This window comes from Mustela nivalis (genome assembly GCF_964662115.1).
Source record: "Mustela nivalis genome assembly, chromosome: 3".
In the NCBI taxonomy this organism is placed as follows: Eukaryota; Metazoa; Chordata; class Mammalia; order Carnivora; family Mustelidae; genus Mustela; species Mustela nivalis.
Window position 1 is genome coordinate 149,927,650 of NC_139022.1, and position 21,873 is coordinate 149,949,522.

The 21,873-nt window shown below is 35.3% G+C and overlaps 1 protein-coding gene and 1 long non-coding RNA gene across 7 annotated transcripts in view; one reads left to right on the forward strand and one right to left on the reverse strand.

Moving 5' to 3' along the window:
* Positions 1-21,873, forward strand: part of RICTOR (RPTOR independent companion of MTOR complex 2) — a 136,012-nt gene that overhangs the window by 8,420 nt on the left and 105,719 nt on the right. The window lies entirely within an intron of this gene.
* The window catches only part of LOC309861018, a 78,163-nt gene that overhangs the window by 7,238 nt on the left and 49,052 nt on the right, over positions 1-21,873 (reverse strand). The gene's annotated exons all lie outside the window — the stretch shown is intronic.

The following is a 21,873-nucleotide window of genomic DNA, read 5'->3' on the forward strand; positions in this document are numbered from 1 at the left end:
ATACTTCTAAAATTATACAGATGCCAAACTAAAATGAAGATAATTGTGTAAAGCCAGACAAATATAACATATGTCCCAAGTCATAGGATTGAAAGAGAACTGAAACTTAAGTACATTCTTAAAATCCCTTTTACAAAGTCTTTGAGCCAGGCAGATTGCATAAACCAAGCAACGTACCTGGTAATGATGAAATTTATATAAAATTGGGGTGTGCCAGAACTTCAAACATATCCTATTTATGAAGTTCAGTTGAGTTTTGTAAGAAATACAGAAGACAGTTTTTTAATTACCTGCCTTTTCAAGAATTTAACTCTGTCAATTACTTTGCCATTTTTTTGCTCCAATGGTTTGAAGATTAGAGTTTATAGTGGTTTGTTAATGCCAGTCAGCATATTTTTGATCCATATATTATATAATTGGGTTAGTAAGTGTTACCATGAATCAGAAAGGCACAATTCTTGGTTTCAAGTTTATATTATAGTTGGGATATACCTGTATCAGGGCATAGTATAAGACAGTAGTATTTGAAGAACCTGTTAGTTGTCCTTATAAAGGAATCAAAAGCTGGAGTCATTCAGAAAATTCAAAAAATGGGAGATAGGTAAGGAATAGCTTAGAGGGAAGACCTCATAGAAGTCTTGACACCAGTCAGACTGTCAGACTTTTTTGCATTAAACGGTAGCATTCAGGTAGAACTTTGGGTCAGTGTTTTTAAAAATTGCAACTTAATTTTGTGAACTAACATTTCTAGCATATTATTCCATACTTGAAAGTAATGTTGAGGAAAAGTTGGTGATTATATAATTCTCATAATTATTGAAGATTAATTATATCTCTAAAGTCGGGCTTTTCTGGCCTTTAAAGGTAGTGCAGTACTGGACTGAGAGCTTTTAGGCATACTGTGAAATAATTGTGTGCTTGTGACTATGAGTATATAAATGCTTGGCTGTTATTCCAAATCCAAGTATAAATGACTTTTTTTCTTCCATTGTTTTGTAGTATATGTGTTTCCTTTCCCCTTCATTAATACTGCATGTTCAAAGGGCTTTATAAATTTGTTATCAAACTTACTTCGAGATTTATGTAATTTGGAAGTAGAGATTATATATGAGATGGGTAGTGTTTTTTTACTTTCCACACTGAAATGACCATATTTGCTGACCTCAGAATTTAAACACGTGGCCTCATGGTGAGATAGAATATTTGAAATTAAGATCATTCTGAAAAACATGGAATGTTGCATTGCTAAATCCAGACAACCTACCCAGCCCTCTAGTTATTTGGGTAAATGGTATACTGGGGAAATTATTGCTTTTATTAAAGCGGCAAAATGAGAGTTGAATTGCCACTTGCAGGGATTTTAGTGATCTTGTTCAGAATCCAGTGTAATTTCATGTGTTTTTTAAAATGAATAAAGAGTGAAGAGACACAGAAGCTGTAAACAAAGAAGACTGCCAAGTAATTTACTTTTAGTTACTAAGAAGGAGCAACTTGCCAGATAAGAGTGTATTTAACTGCTTTTAGATGTGTGCACATAAATATATTTATCTAGTCTCATAGTCTCATACTTCGAGAAATCACATCTTAAGGTAGTATTGCTTATTCTTTCCATGCTTAATGTTCATCCCTCATATACTAAAACTTTTAATTGCCCTGTTTTTTTCTCTGCTCATAATTCTGTATAATATACTCCCTAACGTTCACCACACCACCACCACCACCACCAACCCCCTTATCCCAAGAAAAAAAAAAAAAAAAAGAAAAAAGAAAAAGAAAAACTGAAGGGAATAGAGTTGCAGAAAGAGTGAGAAGACTCCAGTGGTTGGAGGTAGGTGAGCTGTGAACTCTTAACATTTAGTTATGGCAGTTTCTGTGTTTGTGACCAGGTGGCTAGTGGAATATTGTGGAATGTTTTATTTATATGTATTGTGGATAAATTTTTAATTGTGTCTATTATATGATTAGCATAAAATCATGATAATGGAATATTTGAATACAAATAGCTATTTTCTGCTTTATTTAGAATAACTTGTGTTTTTATTTTATTGATGTAGTTTGGGATTTCTAATGTTATTTTTGAATGCCATAACTTGGTATAAAGCAGGTCAGATTCTTACATAAGATTTCATGTCATGTAAGGATAATTCTCAACAGAAGTTTTTACAACTTTTTAATGAGTTAAATTTTAGATTAGCATAGCCTTAAGAAATGTTTATATCACTTTGTATATTTTAATAAGAACCTTACAGTAACCTTTTTCTCCTTTGTCATGGGAGATGTGTTCATGTTTCACCATTGTTTTGAATACGGAAATATAATTGTTTTACCTAGCGAAATGGAAGACATTTAAAAACATGCTGATCATTGTTTAAAAGGAGATAAAAAAGGAGATTAAGAAATTTGGATAAGCTGTTGTGTTGCCTTTAACTATGCTGCTGTTTCTTTTGATAGTTATTTTATTTTATTTAAAAAGTTTAGACTTACTTTTGAATCCTAGGAAGAATTTTTTACTTACATCAGTAATTGTTTCTATATTAAAGGTACTGTAGAGAATAAGTAGTTATTTTTAACATAAGTAGTTATATCCCAAGTAAATGTTCACTTAGGATACTTTGAATATGAATATATTGGGGGAGGTATGTGTGTATCTACATGTTATGTTTATTTTTAAGCATATTTGGAAACTTCAGAAATTATTTTATTAGCTCCCCCATTCAAAACAAATCTTTGATGTCATCCATCATCACTCAAACCTTTCATTGATAGGTAGCTTATTCTAAGTTGTTTCTTTGCTGAGCAGCTAAGTTTGTAAATGAAATTCTTATATCAAATTAACCAAAATTTAATAAATCATTTTTCAGTAATTGATCCTAGTTCTTTCATATTTTTATATTGTAAATATTCACAAATAAAAGTAATAGGTTTACTTATGTTGGACACTGCTGTGTTAGAGAGTCTTACCTTTTCTTCTCATACAGGCCAGTCCCCAACTACTTACTGAGTACTGCTTATGTGTCCAGCATTGTTCTGGTTGTCAGATGTTTAAGACATGGTCTTTGATTACAAAAAATAGCAGTTACCGTATTTTGAACTTCAGTATATGTTGGAAACTGTTAAAAACATTACTTAAATTATCTAATTTAGTCTTCCTACATTTGTAGAAAATATGTTTTAATATCCTTATATAACTGGTGAAGAAAGTGGGGCCCAGAGGGAGCCCAAGTAGCCCAAGGTCATACTGTCAGTAGAAGAGAGAGGTAGGATTCAGATCCCATTCACTGTTTTTGATTCTAAAACCCATACACTTAACCTTTTACAATCTTTCTAAAAACAAGTACAGTAGAAAATAAATCATATTGCTGGAATAATTAGCGATTAAATTAGTATGCTGTATATTATAATAATGTTGATTTGGAGCCCTCAAGAAGAAAGTTACTGGTTGAGCTCTGAAATATACATTTTAGCCATTATTGATATAATTATTTCTATAACTATTACATATTTCTCTCCTTTGTTAAGAAGAATATATCAACTACATTTTAACCTTTTCTCTTTGGCTGGGGCCATCATGAATGTCGATTATTTTGTTGGTGGTGGGGGCAGAACAATTTATTACTACCTTGTGTGACATTGGACTGCTCTTTTGGTCTTATGTGCTATTTTCTTATACTCAGCTATCACTTTACTTTGCAACTCTTATTCCTATGTTTAGCAGTTCTTTTTTTACTTTTACTGTGCTATAAAATAGAAACTATATAACTGGACTTGGTAATATTATATGGAAAATAAATATCGATAGGTTGTGATTATGTAGAATTAAGGGCCCCTGCTGTCAATATTATGTTACCTGTAGTGAATAAACTTGGTGAGGATACATACTTTGAATCTTTATTGCTGTTTTTTGGTGTGCTTACTTTTACGTCTTGGTTGTTTTCCAGATAGCCTGGCCTCATAGCATATAGTTCAAGGTAGGTGAGGTATGACTTGATAGTATTTATGTATACAACATGGACTGTAGGATTATATAAAGATAGATATTAAAGTACAAAATATGACTAATATGTACAAAATAACATTAAATAATATGCTAATTACATAAAATAGAGATAGTCTAACTCTCTCTGTAGCTGAAAACATGGCCTTTAGAGTCCAATCTGGATTTGAATCTTGACGCTGCCTCTTAGAAGTCTTTTTTTTTTTTTAAGATTTATTTTATTTATTTTTTGACAGAGATCACAAGTCGGCGAGAGGCAGGCAGAGAGAGAGGAGGAAGCAGGCTCCTTGCAGAGCAGAGAGCCTGATGTGGGGCTTGATCCCAGGACCCTGGGATCATGACCGGAGCTGAAGGCAGCGGCTTAATCCACTGAGCCACCCAGGCGCCCCTTAGAAGTTTTTTGAGTTTGGACAAGTTGCCTTTTCTGAGCACATTTTCTTATCTCTGCTCAAAATAACACTTGAGGGAATAAAATGTAAACTATTTATTACAATTTTGCCACAGTTTGGCACATATCTGTACCTAATACCTATATATATTAGGTGTTCTTTAGTGGTCATTTAAAACAACAGAAATGAGAGAAGGGAAAGATAAGTGTGAGCTGGGAAAAAATAAAAGAAAGTGGGGCATTGTTACAGCTTTGAAAGAAAAGGATGTTGTTAAGTCAAGAGGAATTGAGCATAAATAAAGGCATTAAACATTTTATTGAGAGAGGAATAATAAGATATAGAATTTTAGTATTCATATTGGATTCATTGTAAGGTGGGGGTAAGTTACTGAGGGCCTTGAAAACTGTGGAGATATTAGATGCTTTTCTCTTTTACATGTTAAAATATATAATGTTGTGAGAGAGCTGTAAATGTTCAGTTACTTTTTATTTAAAGAAAACAGATCCAAAAAATGTTTGTCATAATTGTATAGTCCTATAAATTTAGATAAATTGAACACATGAATAAGCAGAACCCGGATCAAGAATCAGAATGCTGCTAATACCTCAGAAGCTCCTGTTCTGTCTCTTTCGAGGCACTACTTTCCCACACGAAAGATGCAACTATTTTGACTTCTAATACTATAGATTAGTTTGGCCTGTTTTTGAACTTTCTGTGATACACTCATACAGTATGTACTCTTTTTTATCTGGTTTCATTTGCCCAATGTTATGTTGAATCACCATGTTGTATGTAGAGTTCAAGTTATTTTAATCCAAGGCTGTTTATATCTATCAGGTATGTGATGATACGGATATAGTCTTTCCTTTTGAATGGGCAGTGGATTTGAATGAGTGGATAGAGTTTGGAATAATGACGTTAATTCCAACTTTATTTAAAAAATATAAATCTTTTTCTGAATATCTTAGTCTTTTGCCTCTTTTAGCCTGATCTTTTGCTTTAATAGTTGGTAGTCAATACATTAGATAGGTGAATTTTTTTTTCTTAATGATTGTTTAAAGAAAAAGTATAGGGGCTCCTGGGTGGCTCAGTGCATTGAGCCTCTGCCTTTGGCTCAAGTCATGGTCTCAGGGTCCTGGGATGGAGCCCCGTGTTGGGCTCTGCTCAGTGGGGAGCCTGCTTCCCCCTCTTTCTCTGCTTGCCTCTCTGCCTACTTGTAATCTCTCTCTGTCAAAATAAATAAATAAAATCTTTAGAAAAAAAAAAAAGGAAGAAAGAAAAAGTATAATCAGAACTCAATAAACTCAAAGCTACAGGTTAGAAAGAAGATTGGAAAAATTTAGAATTCCAGTCCAATAAAAGTTTTGTGTTTACCTAAAAAAATTGGTGGAATGATTACTGAAATTGGTTAGTATTTCTATAGGAAAAAAAGGGAGGATGATAAACATTTCTTGGTCTTCACTTAAAATGATATGCTGATACAGAAATATCAGTGTGTTAATATTTTAGATTTATAACATACAGTTTTAAGTATTAATCAAAGTTGAAAAGTTGTTAGAGTATAAAATAGAGATGCTTCTCCTTGAAGGAGCATAAATGTTTAAATGTCTTTTATGATTCTCTTTCTTAAGAGCTCAAAAGGGGCCATTAGAACACTTGTCTAATCCTGCTTTAGGTTTTAACATATGAGAGAGTCGTAAAGTAATGCAATTGATTTTTTTTAGTAGACATAGTAGAACTTTATGAGGTTAAGTGAGAATGCTGAAGACCTCATTGATAGTTATAAAGTGTCTTTAAGTGATTGCTTTTGTCTCTTTCCCTGTATCTCTCAATTTCTCTCATTGGTTTCTGTTTCTTTCTCTATTTTTAGTTTTTTTTCTTGTGACTTTAATATACTAGGACATCTATAGAAATGGACATTTGTCTTTTGTTGTACTTGATAATGTTTTATGTTCCTTAATTTGAAACAAATGTTAATTGTTAAGGGTTTTTTGTTTTTGCTTTTACTTCTTTTTTTTTTTTTTTTTTTTTTTAAAGATTTTATTTATTTATTTGACAGACAGAAATCACAAGTAGGCAGAGAGGCAGGCAGAGAGAGAGAGGAGGAAGCAGACTCCCTGCTGAGCAGAGAGCCCAATGCGGGACTCGATCCCAGGACCCTGAGATCTTCATTGGATTTTAGGGCTTTTCTTTCTCCCTGAGTTGGTGGTGCTTTAATAGAAAAAGATTCCGTTGCTCATCTCTTGGTACTTGTCCCCAAGAAATTAGAACTGAGTATTGCATAGGAAATTGGTTAAATACTTGAAAGCAACGTAGCACTATGTGCTTAGCATAGATTAGTAGAATAAAGAACATTTTACTTATTTCAGTAGGCAAGAGCAAGAGTAAATGTGAAAGTGAAACAAGTATTCACTCTACTGAAGGTAAAGAAACTTCTGATGAAGTACATTTTTAAAATGTTGATATTTTAAAAAATATTAGTATTCACTTTGTTTTAAATATTCAGAATGTTTAAAATGTTCATGTGTCTATTCTGGGAATATGGGAAACAATAAATTTGGAATTCCCTGAAGGTGGGAACATAGTAATAACCTTCGAAGATCCTTGTTGATTCTGAGTCTAGACTAGTTAGTTCATTGAGTATGGATTATTAGCTATCAAAAATGCTTCGTTTTAGTGGTGAATTTTGAGTGAATGCTTGTTTGATAGTATTAATTAGGAATGACAAAATGCAGTAAATCTATATTTTGAACCATGTTTTTTGGGATTATATTACTTACTGCTCTTGTACACACCAATACATCATATTTCCCCCCAACTATTTTAAATGATTTTTCCTAGAATAGTGCTGAAGTAGTAAACTCTTGGCTGTCCAACCTGATCAGAGGTTGGTCTAAAATGATATTTTGATTATTTTGTGAAGGGTTTATTGAATGATGTGTTGTTTTAGCAGACAGTCTAGAAATTATATCCTTTGAAGTATCTGTTTCCTTTAAGCAGTCCCCTTGGAAGGATATGTACTTTCTAGTGGTGATGTCCCTGTTAGAAAGATTTTAAAAATTCTGCTTTTGAAGATTGCTAAAGCTTATAATACAGCCCTTTAAGTTGCTGTTTGATTTTTCCTTTGGGGATGAATTGGAGTTCAGGAACTGGTCAAATATAAATTGTGGTCAAATATAATGGACTATACCAACAACATGACAGAAGAAAGAGAAATTAAGGAGTCAATCCCATTTAAGATACCTATGAATAAACCTAACCAAAGAGGCTAAGAATCTATATGCAGAAAACTATAAAGTACTCATGAAAGAAATTGAGGAAGACACAAAGAAATGGAAAAATGTTCCATGCTCCTGGATTGGAAGAATAAATATTGTGAAAATGTCTGTGCTATCTAAAGCAATCTACACATTTAATGCAATTCCTATTAAAATACCATCCATTTTTTTCAAAGAAGTGGAACAAATAATCCTAAAATTTACATGGTACCAGAAAAGACCTCGAATAGCCAAAGGAATATTGAAAAAGAAAGCCAAAGTTGGTGGCATCACAATTCCAGACTTCAGGCTCTATTGCAAAGCTGTCATCATCAAGAAAGCATGGTACTGGTACAAAAACAGACACATAGATCAATGGAACAGAATAGAGAGCCCAGAAATAGACCCTCAACTCTATGGTCAACTAATCTTCGACAAAGCAGGAAAGAATGTCCAATGGAAAAAAGACAGCCTCTTCAACAAATGCTGTTGGGAAAATTGGACAGCCATATGCAGAAAAATGAAATTGGACCATTTCCTTACACTACACACGGAAAGAGACTCAAAATGGATGAAGGACCTCAATGTGAGAAAGGAATCCATCAAAATCCTTGAGGAGAACACAGGCAGCAACCTCTTTGACCTCAGCCACAGCAACATCTTCCTAGGAACATCGCCAAAGGCAAGGAAAGCAAGGGGAAAAATGAACTGTTGGGATTTCATCAAGATCAAAAGCTTTTGCACAGCAAAGGAAACAGTTAACAAAACCAAAAGACAACTGACAGAATGGGAGAAGATATTGGCAAACGACATATCAGATAAAGGGCTAGTGTCCAAAATCTATAAAGAGCTTAGCAAACTCAGCACCCAAAGAACAAATAATCTAATCAAGAAATGGGCAGAGGACATGAACAGACATTTCTGCAAAGAAGACATCCAGATGGCCAACAGACACATGACAAAGTGCTCCATATCACTCGGCATCAGGGAAATACAGATCAAAACCATAATGAGATATCACCTTACACCAGTCAGAATGGCTGAAATTGACAAGTCAGGAAATGACAGATACTGGCGAGGATGTGGAGAAAGGGGAACCCTCCTACACTGTTGGTGGGAATGCAAGCTGGTGCAACCACTCTGGAAAACAGCATGGAGGTTCCTCAAAATGTTGAAAATAGAACTACCCTATGACCCAGCAATTGCACCACTGGGTATTTACCCTAAAGATACAAACATAGTTTTCCGAAAGGGCACATGCACCCGAATGTTTATAGCAGCAATGTCTACAATAGCCAAACTATGGGAAGAACCTAGATGTCCATCAACAGATGAATGGATAAAGAAGAGGTGGTATATATACACAATGGAATACTATGCAGCCATCAAAAGAAATGAAATCTTGCCATTTGCCACGATGTGGATGGAACTAGCGGGTATCATGCTTAGCGAAGTAAGTCAATCGGAGAAAGACAACTATCATGATCTCCCTGATAATGAGGGAGTGGAGATGGAACATGGGGTGTTAAGGGGGCAGGAGAAGAATAAATGAAACAAGATGGGATTAGGATGGAGACAAACCATAAGTGACTCGTAGTCTCACAAAACAAACTGAGGGTCGCTGGGGGGAGGGGGGTTGGGAGAGGGCAGTGTGGTTATGGACATTGGGGAGGGTATGTGAGGGGTGAGTGCTGTGAAGTGTGTAAACCTGGCGATTCACAGACCTGTACCCCTGGGTATAAAATATATGTTTATAAAAAATAAAAAATAAATTAAAAAATATATATAATGGAGATTCGTTAATTCATTGATTTATTCACTTACTAATTTGAAAAGAATTCATTGAGCACCTCATATATTCTCAGCACTGTATTAAATACTGGGATGTGTATGACAAGATGATTTTTCTAAGAAATACGCTGCCACTATATGTGATGACTCCCATTGTAATCTAGTCCCTGGCTACTTCTACAATAATCTCATTGCCCAACTCTTTTCCTCTTACTCACTTTATTTGGCAAAATCGCCTCCTTGCCATTCATTCCTACCTATAGTCTTTTTTCAGAGCCAGAACCTTTGTACCTCTTTTTAAATCCTGTCTGAATTGTTCTTCCCAGATATTTGGAGGCTTCCTTCCTCAGTTTGTGTAATTCTCTGTTCAACTCTCAGTTTATCAGTGAGGCCTTTTGTGATTGTTCTATCTAAAGTAGCCCTTATCTCCCTCACTTTCCATTCTTTTATTCTTCCATGGTCCTTGTCACTATTGCTATTACGGTATTGTTTATTGTTTGTCTCCAAAGAATGTAAGTTTTATGAGGACAAACACTTTTTTGTGTGTTCACCATTGTATCCTCAGTGCCTAGAACAGCCCAGCACATTGTATGTACTTGATTATTTTTTTATTGGTGGAATAAATGTCTGTGATGTTTATGTTTTAGTGTGAGGGTTCCAGATTGCTTACTTAACATCTTGACCGTATGGTCACTTAGATCAACGAAGCTATATCTCAGACTTAATAATTATTGTTCTAAAAATCATTCTATATATTTCTTCTGGGCTAAGAGCAGTACTTTAATGGGGCCAAAGCAAGAACCCAGGAGACATCCTGGCCTCATTCCTTGTCCTTATTCTACACATCAAATCTGCTACCAGTCTGATGATAATGATTTTATCTCTGAAAAGTGTTAAATCTGTTATTTTTATTACTATTTTTTAAGATTTTATTTATTTAGAGAGAGTGCATGGTGGGGGCAGCAGAAGGGGAGGGAGAGGGAGAGGGAAAGGGCAAAGAATCTTAGACAGGGGCTCCATCTCAGGGTCATGACCTGAGCCAAAACCAAGAGTAAACACTCAGCAGACTGAGCCACCCAAGCATCCTAATTATTTTTATTTCTGCTACTGTGCCTTTATTTGGGCTCTCATTTATTTTTCCTGGATGAGAGCATTGGATTCTTAACTACTCTATCCATTCTAGTTTTGTCTTCTCCCAGTCTTTATTGTAGGTTTCCACATAAATTAATCTTAATATCCCCAGCAGGTTCAGCATCTTCCTTCTTTGGGCTTTTATAGTATATAAAACTTTCTGTGTTACCTTTCTTATAACTTCGTGATAATTTGTTCCTGTCTGCCTTCTTCAGGACAGTTGAAAAACATTTATAGACCCTTGCTATATGCAGGTTACCATTCCTTTCTTGGTGATTCAGTGTTGAAAAAGATTGTGTCTCTCTCGGTGAGGAGATTATATTCTAGTGGGGGAGAATGCAGACAATAAACACGTGAAAACAGAAAGTTAAGTACTGATGCTCTGAATAGTGTGCAATTGGGTATTTGAAAGTGGTAGTTCCGATTGTCAGAGAAAACTTCTTAGAGGCAGTGATACTTTTGATTCAGGACTAATGAGGTGGCATAAAGTGAAGATATGGGGGGTAGGTCTACTTACTTCTTCCTAGTTAAAGAACATGGTACAAAAGCCCAGAGATAAGAACAAATAGTGGTTAGTGCTCAATGAACCAGAGGGAGAAGAGAGAGTGAGACTAGAGATTGTGGTATGCTTGCAAAGGGAAGCAATTAGAAGGTTAAGCAGGGGATGACATTATCTGATTATTTAGAAAGCTAACTCTTGATTGGTCTGTGGATAGTGGACTGAGGCCCCTGGAGAAACCTGTGCATGGCACATGTTACTAAATCAATGTTAATTGAATGAATAAGTGAATGAATTAATCCTTTCACTTTATATCCACTTTGAATCACATGAGACTTCAGAATTCAATAGGAGAAAGCCACAAAACCAACATTGTAGAAAGGATGGTTGCATTAAAATTGTGCTATGTGTGTCTAACCCTAATCACCTTAGTATTTTGTTAGCAAATAATGTTTGAGTTGTCATTAATGACAATTCTTTGTGACCATGAGTGGAAATGCTGTATTCATTCATTTATTTATTCAGTTAATTACTGACTATATATGATAGTCAGAGTATTCTGTTAAGTTTTCTGAATTTTCAAGGTTGAGGTTATAAGATAAATCAGACCTTGCTTTTAAAAATTAGTTACTTGTCATTCAGAAAATGTAGACTGGTTGGTTAGCTAAACTTGATTGACAAATCAGGAGGCCAAGAAGGGAGTTATTAGCCTTCCCTGACCTTTGCAAAATATGATTCTGTTCATTTCACTTTCCTGCTGCTGTTGCTAGATGCTTCTTTCATTTAGATATTGAATCTATCATTGACATTTGGGTTATTGGTAGTTTCTTGTTACTATAAATAATTATAAACTGATTTTATACATGGTCTTATTTGTGAATTGTGGTACTCCTACCTAAATTTCTCTAGGTTATAACTTGGTATAGTAGAATCACTGCTTATATTATATATATTTATACATCTGTATATGGCTATATATCTCCTGTATCTGTATCCTCATAGGAGCAATATCTAAGACTTGCTCCAGAATCATACTTTTGTCAACACTTTGGATTATCAGTTTTTATTAAAAATACTGTATTATGAAAATTATTAAACATAGACTTAAGTAGAGAAAAAAGTATAGGAACCCTCATGTATTGCTTACCCTACTTCAATTATTATAAACATAAAGGAAAATCTTATTTCAGCTGTTTATCCTCTTCTCCACCTCATGGATAATTTTTTTTTAAGATTTTATTTATTTATTTGATAGAGCGAGAGATCACACTAGACAGAGAGGCAGGCAGAGAGAGAGGGAGAAGCAGGCTCCCTGCCGAGCAGAGAGCTGGATGTGGGGCTCTATCCCGGGACCCTGAGATCATGACCCCAGTGAAGGCAGAGGCTTAATCCACTTAGCCACCCAGGCGCCCTCATGAATAATTTGAAAACAAATGCCAGGCATCTAATAATTCATTTGTAGATAACATCAGTTGTATCTTTAAGGGATAGGGAGTTTTAAAATCTATAACTAAGGGATAAAGATTCTAAGGGATATATCTCTAAGGGATAAGGACTTTTAAAATCTATAACTACAATACCATTAACACAAGTAAATTAAACAGTAATTTCTTTATTTCATCTAATGTCCAGATTTTCCTGACTGTCTTATAGATTTCTTTTTCTTTAACAGATACCATTTTGACTTAGGATTCATACAAGATTCTTACACTTTTGATTATTTTTATTTCTTAATATGTTAAAAAAAGCAAACTGTCCATCAAATTGCTTTTATTTCTGGATAATTTGTCTTCTTTCTGTAATAACAATTTTTGTTTCGGTTTTAAACACTTTTAGTAAAATAAGTTTAAATGTTTATTCACATCCTACTTGGGGATTTATTGGGCATACTGATTCTAAGTATTTCATGTCTTTGAACAATTCAAAAAATTCTTAGTATTTGACTTTTTAAGTATTACATCTTCTGCATTTTTCTTTCCGTTAGAAATTCTTATTAAATGTATGTTAGGCTTTCCCATTATCTTTCTTATTTTTTTTTAAGCTCTTTCATGTATTTCATCTCCTTTTCTTGTGGGCCACATTCTGTATAAAACTTCAGATGTGTCTTTCAGTTAATTATTAATTCTCTTGGTAGCTGTGTTTATTTGGTTGATTCCCCCCACTGAGTTTTTATTTTGGTCATGATAATTATTTAAAGAAATTATGCTTGGATGTTTGTAATTTTTTAAATAAGAGCTCTCTTGAATCTTTTATTTTCAGTCCTTTTTCTTTGAATTGGAGGTTTGTTAAGTTGTAGCTTCCAAATCTCACAGATAGAGCTTGCAAATGCTGCACGACATAGCCATGCTCATCTGAGCATTGTCCATGACAGCTTTGATGCTGTAGCTGCCTAGTTAAGTAGTTGTGACAGAGATCAAATGGCCTTCAAAGCTTAAAATACTTACAGTCTCACCCTTTGTGGAACAAATTTGCGAATATGGTCCTATTCCTCCCAACCCCCGCTGCCTTAGATATATAAAACATTATTATTTTATTATTTATATATATATATATATGATAACTCTAATATTTCAAGCCTTTGTAGATTGTTTTGTTGTTTATTGTTTCTGTTTATAATGTCTTACTTTCATGTTTCCTTCTGTGTTTGTGATTTTTGCTTGTGCACTTTAAATTTGTTAGATTACCCAGGCTAAGTGTGGGTTCCTGGTTGGGTGAGTGGGTTATGGGGGCTGGTTGATGGTTGAGTTTGCTTTTTCTACTGCTTGGGAGTATGGTAGACCAGGGGCTACTTTTTTTAAAAATTAAAAAATTTTATTTTTTTATTCATGGCAAGTGTATTCTTTAATCACAATCATCCCATCCAGCTTCCCCTCTGGCAACCATCAGTCTGTTCTCTGTAATCAAGAGTCTCTTTCTTGGTTTGTCTCTGTCTCTCTTCTCTCTCTCTCTCTCTCTTTTGTTTCTTTGTTTGCTTTTATTTCTTAAATTCTACATACAAGAGGTGCCTGAGTGGCTCAGTCAGTTGGGCATCTGCCTTCAGCTCAGGTCACAGCCCCAGGGTCCTGGGATTGAAACTGCTTCTCTCTCTCCCTCTGCCTACCACTCCTGCTTGTGTTCTCTCTCTGTCAAATAAATAAATAAAATCTTTTAAATAAATTCTGCATATAAGTGAGATCACATACTATTTTTCTTTCTCTTATTTAGCTTAGCATTATACTTTCTAGCTCTATCCATGTTGCAAATGGCAAAAATTCATTTTTTATGGCTGGTTAATATTCCATTATATATACATATATATTCCATTATACACACACACACCACATCTTCTTCCATTCACTTATTGATGGGTACTTGGGCTGCTTCCATAGTTTGGCTATTGTAAATAATGTTGCAATAAACATAGGGGTGTATGTGTCCCTTTGAATTAGTGTTTTTGCATTTTCTGAGTAAATACCCAATAGTGTGATTACTGGATCATAGGGTAGTACTATATTTAATTTTTTTGAGGAACCGCTGTACTATTTTCCATAGTGGATACATCAGTTTGCATTCCCACTTACAATGTAAGAGGATTTCATCTTCACATCCTTTCCACCACTTGTTTTCTTATGTTGCTGATTATATGCATTTTGACAGGTGTGAGATGATACCTCATTGTAGTTTTGATTTGCAGTTCCCTAAGTGATTTTGAGCATCTTTTAAAATGTGTATGTCTTCAAAGAAATGACTGTTCATGTCTTCTATTTTTATTGGATTATTTGTTTTTTTGATGTTGACTTGTATCATTTATTTATTTTGGACACTACCTCATTACTGGATATGCCATTTGCAAATATATTCTCCCATTCAGTAGGTTCCTTTCAGCTTTATTGATTGTTTCCTTCACTGTGTAGGAACACTTTTTAAAAAATATTTATTTTCTGTATATATGTAAAGAGAGAGAATGGGAGAAGGGAGAGACGGAGGGAGAGAGAGTCTTAAGCAGACTCCATGCTGAATGCTGAGTCCAATATGGGGCTTGATCCACAACCCCAGGATCATGATCTGAGCTTACCCAAGAGTCAGATGCTTAACCAGTTGCAACACCCAGACGCCTCTAGAAACATTTTATTTTGATGTAGTCCCAATAGTTTATTTTGCTTTTATTTCCCTTGCCTCAGAAGATATATCTACAAAAATATTGCATGGCCAATGTCAGAGATGTTACTGCCTGTGCTCTTTTCAAGGAGTTTTATGATTTCAGGTCTCACATTTAGATCTTTAATCCATTTTTACTTTATTTTAGTATGTGGTGAAAAAAGTGGTTCATTTTCGTTCTTCACCTGTAGCTCTCTAATTTTCCCAACACATTTGTTGAAGAGACTTATATTCAGCAAGAGGCTACTTTAAATTAAAATTCTCATGTTGGATTTTTTGGACCATGCAAAAGAGTATATACATCTAAGTTCCAAAGCCTTGTACAGTGGATTCAAAATCTCAGGAAGTCTTTATTAGTTTTGTTTTCAGATTTACCCAGAGGTACTCTTCTTGGCTATCTACATCTGTCTGATGCATGTGCTTCCAATTCACACTTTTTCCTGGGGGCGTAGTCTTTTCTTAAGGTCTGATTTTGTACAAGATGGATTTCTTAATTTCTTTCTTTCTTTTTTTTTTTTTTTAAAGATTTTATTTATTTGAGAGAGAAGAAGCTCGAGTATGCACACCGTGCATGCACACAAATGGGGGAGGGGCAGAGGGAACAGATTCCCTGCCTACTAGAGAGCCTGACAAGGGACTCAATCCCAGGACTTTGGATCATGACCTGAGCCAAAGGCAGACGCTTAAATGACTGAGCTACCCATTCACCCTGTACAAGATTGATTTCTTGTCCTGTACTTGTCCAGGGATGAGCCATAGTCTTTAAGTCCTACATTTAAGCTCTAGAGTAGTGTTTCTCAAACGTTAATGTTGTTCTGGAGAGCCCCAAGATCACCCCAGGTTTGATAATTTTGAGGGCTCATTATGGCAAAAGATTACAAAGCAAAATTAGCTTAGGGAAAAAGGTACATTTGGTAAAATGGGGGGAAACCAGGTGTAAGCTTCTAGTGTCTTCTTCCTGTGGGGTCATTCCTCTCCAGCAACAGATTGTGAGAACAAGTGAAATATTGTGCAACAGGGATTTTGTTAGAATCTCAGTCTCCAGGGTTTTTATTGAGGATTTGTCAAGTAGATACCTTTCACCTGGCAGGTAACAAAATTCCACTTTCACAGAAGAAAAGCTGGTATTCAGCATAAACCATATTGTTTGTGTAAATAGTTTAGGCCCAGTTAGCCACTCTGATCAGATAGGGTGGTGGAACCCCTCCCCAGATTTGTTTCTAGATTCCAGCCAAGGGTCAGCCTTGTAAGTGAAGTAGACCTTTCCCCCCCCCCCCCCAACTTAAAGATTTTACTTATTTGTTTGAGAAGGAGAGAGAGCATCAGTGATGGAGAGGGGCACAGGGAGAGAGAGAAGCAGACTCTCTGCTGAGCAGAGAGCCCGACGTGGAGCGTGATCCTAGGACCCTGGGATCATTACCTTAGCCAGCGGCAGACGCTTAACTGACTGAGCCACCCAGGCACCCCTTAACCCATTGAGCAGACCTTTTAAAGGAAAAGCAGTTAGGCCTGCTATTAAATTTTTTCTGCCTAAAAGTACAAATGAAGCACCTGAGGATTTTGTTTTAATGAAGAGTCAGATTCAGTAGGTGTAGGAGGGCCCAACATTTGGCATTTCTAATCACATTCAAGTAGTACCCATGTTGGTAGATTTCAGATGTACTTTGGTAGCCAGGTAGTTACTCTGAAAGCTTGAAGTCATTCTTACTATTAAGTGTTTTTTATTCTAAACGACATGTTTTTATTTTGAATAGTGGGAAAATTTTTTTGTTGATGGTTAAATTCTCTGTGTGGACAACCAGTAGTTATTTCTGGAGTGATGTAGTTTATTTCTTACTAAACTATCAAACTTGAATAAAGAGATCTAAATTTATACCTCAGTATTTCCACAATTTTGTGTCACTGGGAACATGGAAAAAAAAGACAGTTTCAGTGACTGTTATAGAAAAGAGTACAAGGTCTAGAATGTTGGTAGTATTAATTGTATAAATCCAAAAAAAAAAAAATGTTTAAATCCTATAGTCTCTTACCCACAATTTGAAAACCCAAGAACTCTGAAAATGAAAACTATTTTCATGAATAACTTGACCTGAGAAAACCTAACCTGACCTAAATTCATTTGGCAAAAAAAACCTGACCAGCATTTGTATTATCTCAGTGTGTCTACTCATATCTTTTACCTAAAAAATATTCTTGTGGTTGAATATGCAGTGCTGCCTCAAACCCTTCTGGGTATGGTGCATCTGGGGTAAATACTACATTTTGAAATAAATATATTTGAATTCCTAACCCTATCTGACCCCAGGTTTTCACATGAAGCATCATGGTCCTTTAGTGGAAATATGGAAAATGACTATGTTTCAAAAGTATTATCAAAATGCATAAAGAAATATAAAAATATTAGCAATTAGTGGATCATATTCAAACATCCTGTTCATGAAAGATGTAACCTAAGACATGCATTATAATGGTTTCATTTGTAGTAATTCATAGCTTTTGAACTTTAATTCAAAGAGAATTTGTAAATATGCTTTTAGATTTTGATTATTGGTGTTAATGCAATTATTTATGCATGACTAAGTGAAATGTGAGGAATAACAAGTAGTAAACTTGTAAGTAGAGGATCTGTTTATACTTGTATTACACATCTTAATTGTGCATTACTGTTTTTTTGCCCGATTATGATCATCATTGTTGAATGTTGATAAAAAAGCTTAACTTCTCGTTTTTTACTTTGATGCATGGGACTCCAGATTAACCAGTATGTTTCTGTTTTGATAATTTTAGGTGAGTTTTGTCTTATTTGGTGTATAGAAATGATTTCACTTAACCATAAAAACATAAACAATGCTAAATATGGTAATACCTGCAAATCACTGATTCAGAATTTAGTAATATATAAAAACATAATATTGTAGTAGTGTGGTATAAGAATGCTCAAGAGAATGGCCCAGTTTCATTCTTCTGCATGTGGCTGTCCAAATTTTCCCCGCACCATTTATTGAAGAGACTGTCTTTTTTCCATTGGATATTCTTTCCTGATTTGTCAAAGATTAGTTGACCATAGAGTCAGGGGTCCATTTCTGTGGTCTCTATTGTGTTCCATTGATCTATGTGCCTGTTTTTGTGCCATTACCATGCTGTCTTGATTATCACAGCTTTTTAATATAGCTTGAAGTTAGGCATTGTAATGCCTGCAGTTTTAGTTTTCTTTTTCAACAATGCTCTGGCAATTTGGGGTCTTTTCTGGTTCCATACAAATTTTAGGATGGTTTGTTCCAGCTCTGTGAAAAATGTCGATGGTATTTTGATAGGGATTGCACTGAAAGTGTAGATTGCTCTGAGCAGCATAGACATTTTCACAATATTTATTCTTCCAATCCATGAACATGGAATGTTTTTCCATCTTTTTTTGTCTTCCTCCATTACTTTTATGAGTATTTTGTAGTTTCTAAAGTATAGATCTTTTATCTCTTCGGTTAGGTTTAGTCCTAGGTATCTTACGATTTCTGGTGCTATTGTAAATGGAATTGATTCCCTAATTTCTCTTTCTTTAGTCACATTTTTTATGTATAGAAACACAACGGATTTCTGTGCATTTATTTTGTATCCTGTCATGGTGCTGAATTGCTGTGTGAGTTCTAGTAGTTTGGGGGTAGAGTCTTGGGTTTTTCACATAAAGTGTCATGTCATCTGCAAAGAGAGAGTTTGACTTCTTCTTGCCTGTTTGAATGTCTTTTATCTCTTTTCATTGTCTGACTAATAGAGGCTAGGACTTCTAGTAGTATGTTGAAAAATAATGGCGAGAGTGGGCATCCGTTTGTGTTCTGACCTTAAGGGAAAAGCTCTTTTTTTTTCCTCGCTGAGAATTTTCTTATGCCGTAAACAAAGATAGACTCAAAATGGATGAAAGACCTCAGTGTGAAACAGGAATCCATGAAAGTCCTGGAGGAGAACATAGGCAGTAACCTTTTCAACATTTGCCACATCACCTTATTTTAAGTCGCGTCTCTAAAGGCTAGGAAACAAAAGCGAAAATGAACTTTTGGGACTTCATCAAGATAAAAAGCGTCTGCACAGCAAAGGAAACAGTCAACAAAGCTAAGAGGCAGACCATAGATGGGGAGAACATATTTGCAAATGACATTATGGATAAAGGGCTGGTATCCAAGATCTATAAAGAACTTCTCAAACTCAATACCCAGAAAACAAATAATCCAGTCAAGAAATGGGCTGAAGACATGAACAGGCACTTATCCAAAGAAGACATACAAATGGCTAACAGACACATGAAAAAATGTTCAACATCACTAAGTCATCAGGGAAATACAAATTAAAACCACAATGAGATACCCCTTTACACGGCAAAAATTAACATGACAGGAAACAACAAATATTGACGAGGATTTGGAGAAAGGGGACCCATCTTATACTGTTGGTGGGAATGCAAGATGGTACAGCCACTCTGGAAAACAGTATGGAGGTTCCTCAAAACTTGAACATAAAGCTACCCTAGTACCTAACAGTTGCACTGCTAGGTAAGTGAAAAGAAGGGGCACATGCATCCCTATGTTCATAGCAGCAATGTCCGCAATAGCCAAACTGAAAGGAGCCGAGATGTTCTTCAGCAGAAGAGTAGATAAAGAAGATGTGGTTCATATATATAATGGAATATTACTCAGCCATCAGAAAGGATGAATACCAACCATTTGCATTGACAAGGATGGAACTGGAGGGTATTATGCTAAGTGAAATAAGTCAAGCAGAGAAAGATAATTATCATATGGTTTCATTCATATGTGGAGCATAAGAAATAGCGTGGAGGACCACAGGGGAAGGGAGGGAAAACTGAAAACTGAATGGGAAGAAAGAGAGGGAGACAAACCATGAGAGACTCTGGACTCTGGGAACCAAACTGAAGGTTACAGAAGGGAGGGGAGTGGGGAAATGGGGTAACCCAGTGGTGGGCATGTGTGGTGATGACCACTGGGTGTTATATACAACTAAAGAATTGTTGAACACTACATCAAAAACTAATGATGTATTATATGTTGGCTAACAACATAATAATGAAAAAAAATGGTGAGGATGGTAAAGAGAAAAAGAGGAAGAAGTAGTGCTTAAGATAGATACACTAAGAAGTCTTAGGGATATTTGGTAACAACCTGGATGTAATTTTCTATTTTAGACAGTTACTATTGTCTCAAAAAGGACATTTTGGAAACTTTTTTGTTAAGGATGAATGAGATTATTGGAAATGATGAATTTGAGGTAGACCAAACACAAGAGTGAGCTATGGTGCTTTATTTGAAGATTAAGTCCAGAATTGAGATTTTGAGTCATTGTTCACTTAAAAACTAAAATTGAATTTTTTAGAGTTATGGAGACAATTAGAAGAGAAACCTGAGGGCAACAGGTAGAACTTCAGGTCATGTTAGAGGATATGATGAAGCAGGAGGAAGAATACTCCATACTGTTTTCCTTTAAGGGGACAGATGCACAAGGAACAGTGAGAAATAGGAAAGAAGACTAAAGCAGTATAATTACAGACACCAAGGGAGAGAAGGTGGATTTGGCTATCATTGGCCAGTACTATAATGGAAAAGTCAGTGAGTTTGAAAAGTGAGAAAAAGCTCTTGAATTCGACAAGTAGTAAACTTGAAAACAAGTTTATTGGAACAGTGGCCTAGATTGGTCAAGTTTAGGAAATGATGAGGTAAGAATTAATTTGATTTGGTAAAAGAAAGAAGTAATGTCACTTCGAAAATGGAAAGATTTGGTAAAAGAGAGATTTGGTAAAAGAAGTAATGTCACTTCAAAACTGGAAAACAGTGGCAGAAGCATTTTTTTTTTTTTAAAGATTTTATTTATTCATTTGTCAGAAAGCACAAGCAGGGGGAGCAGCAGGGAGAGAGAGAAGCAGACTCCCTGGTGAGCAGGGAGCCCAACGAAGGGCTCGATCCCAGGACCCTGAGATCATGACCTGAGCTGAAGTCTAATGCCCAACCGACTGCACCACCCAGGCACCCTGAAGTTTTTTTTTAAAGATAGATAAAAGAGTTAGTGAAGAGAGATAAATGAGAAATAGTGAATAACTAATGGTAGAAATCTTAGAATGAAATAAATTGTAGAACAAGAATACAAATGGGAGATGTTAGATAATAACATTTCTAACCCATGCTAAAGTAAATGTCCTGCTGCCAAAGTGAATTTGTATCCTTTTGTTCCTTTATTAGTTTCAAAGAGGTAAGCCCTTCATTACATTCATAGAAGCCACCTGTCAGACAAGTGATCTGAACTATAAATAGTCCTGTTTCATAGAGAAAAATAGAAACATGAAAGTAGCTGTACAAGCAAAATGTACAACTAACTTCTAAACAATTCTATTAGATTGGGTGTATATCACAGTTATCTCAGCCTTTAGACTCAGCTGTTCTATTCTTTCACAGGGTTCATTTATATAGTGAATTGTTTCAGAGGCAAACAGGATTTTTCTCATATAATAAAAGTTTCCTAATTAGGGGATTGTCTAAATCTAATAATTTTATAGGTGTCTTTGTAAGTATAATAGATTAAGACACAGAAATTTTTGCACAGCATCCAGTGATTATAATCTCTATATAAGGAGTGCCTGGGTGGCTCAGTCAGTTAAGCATCTGCCTTCAACTCAAGTCA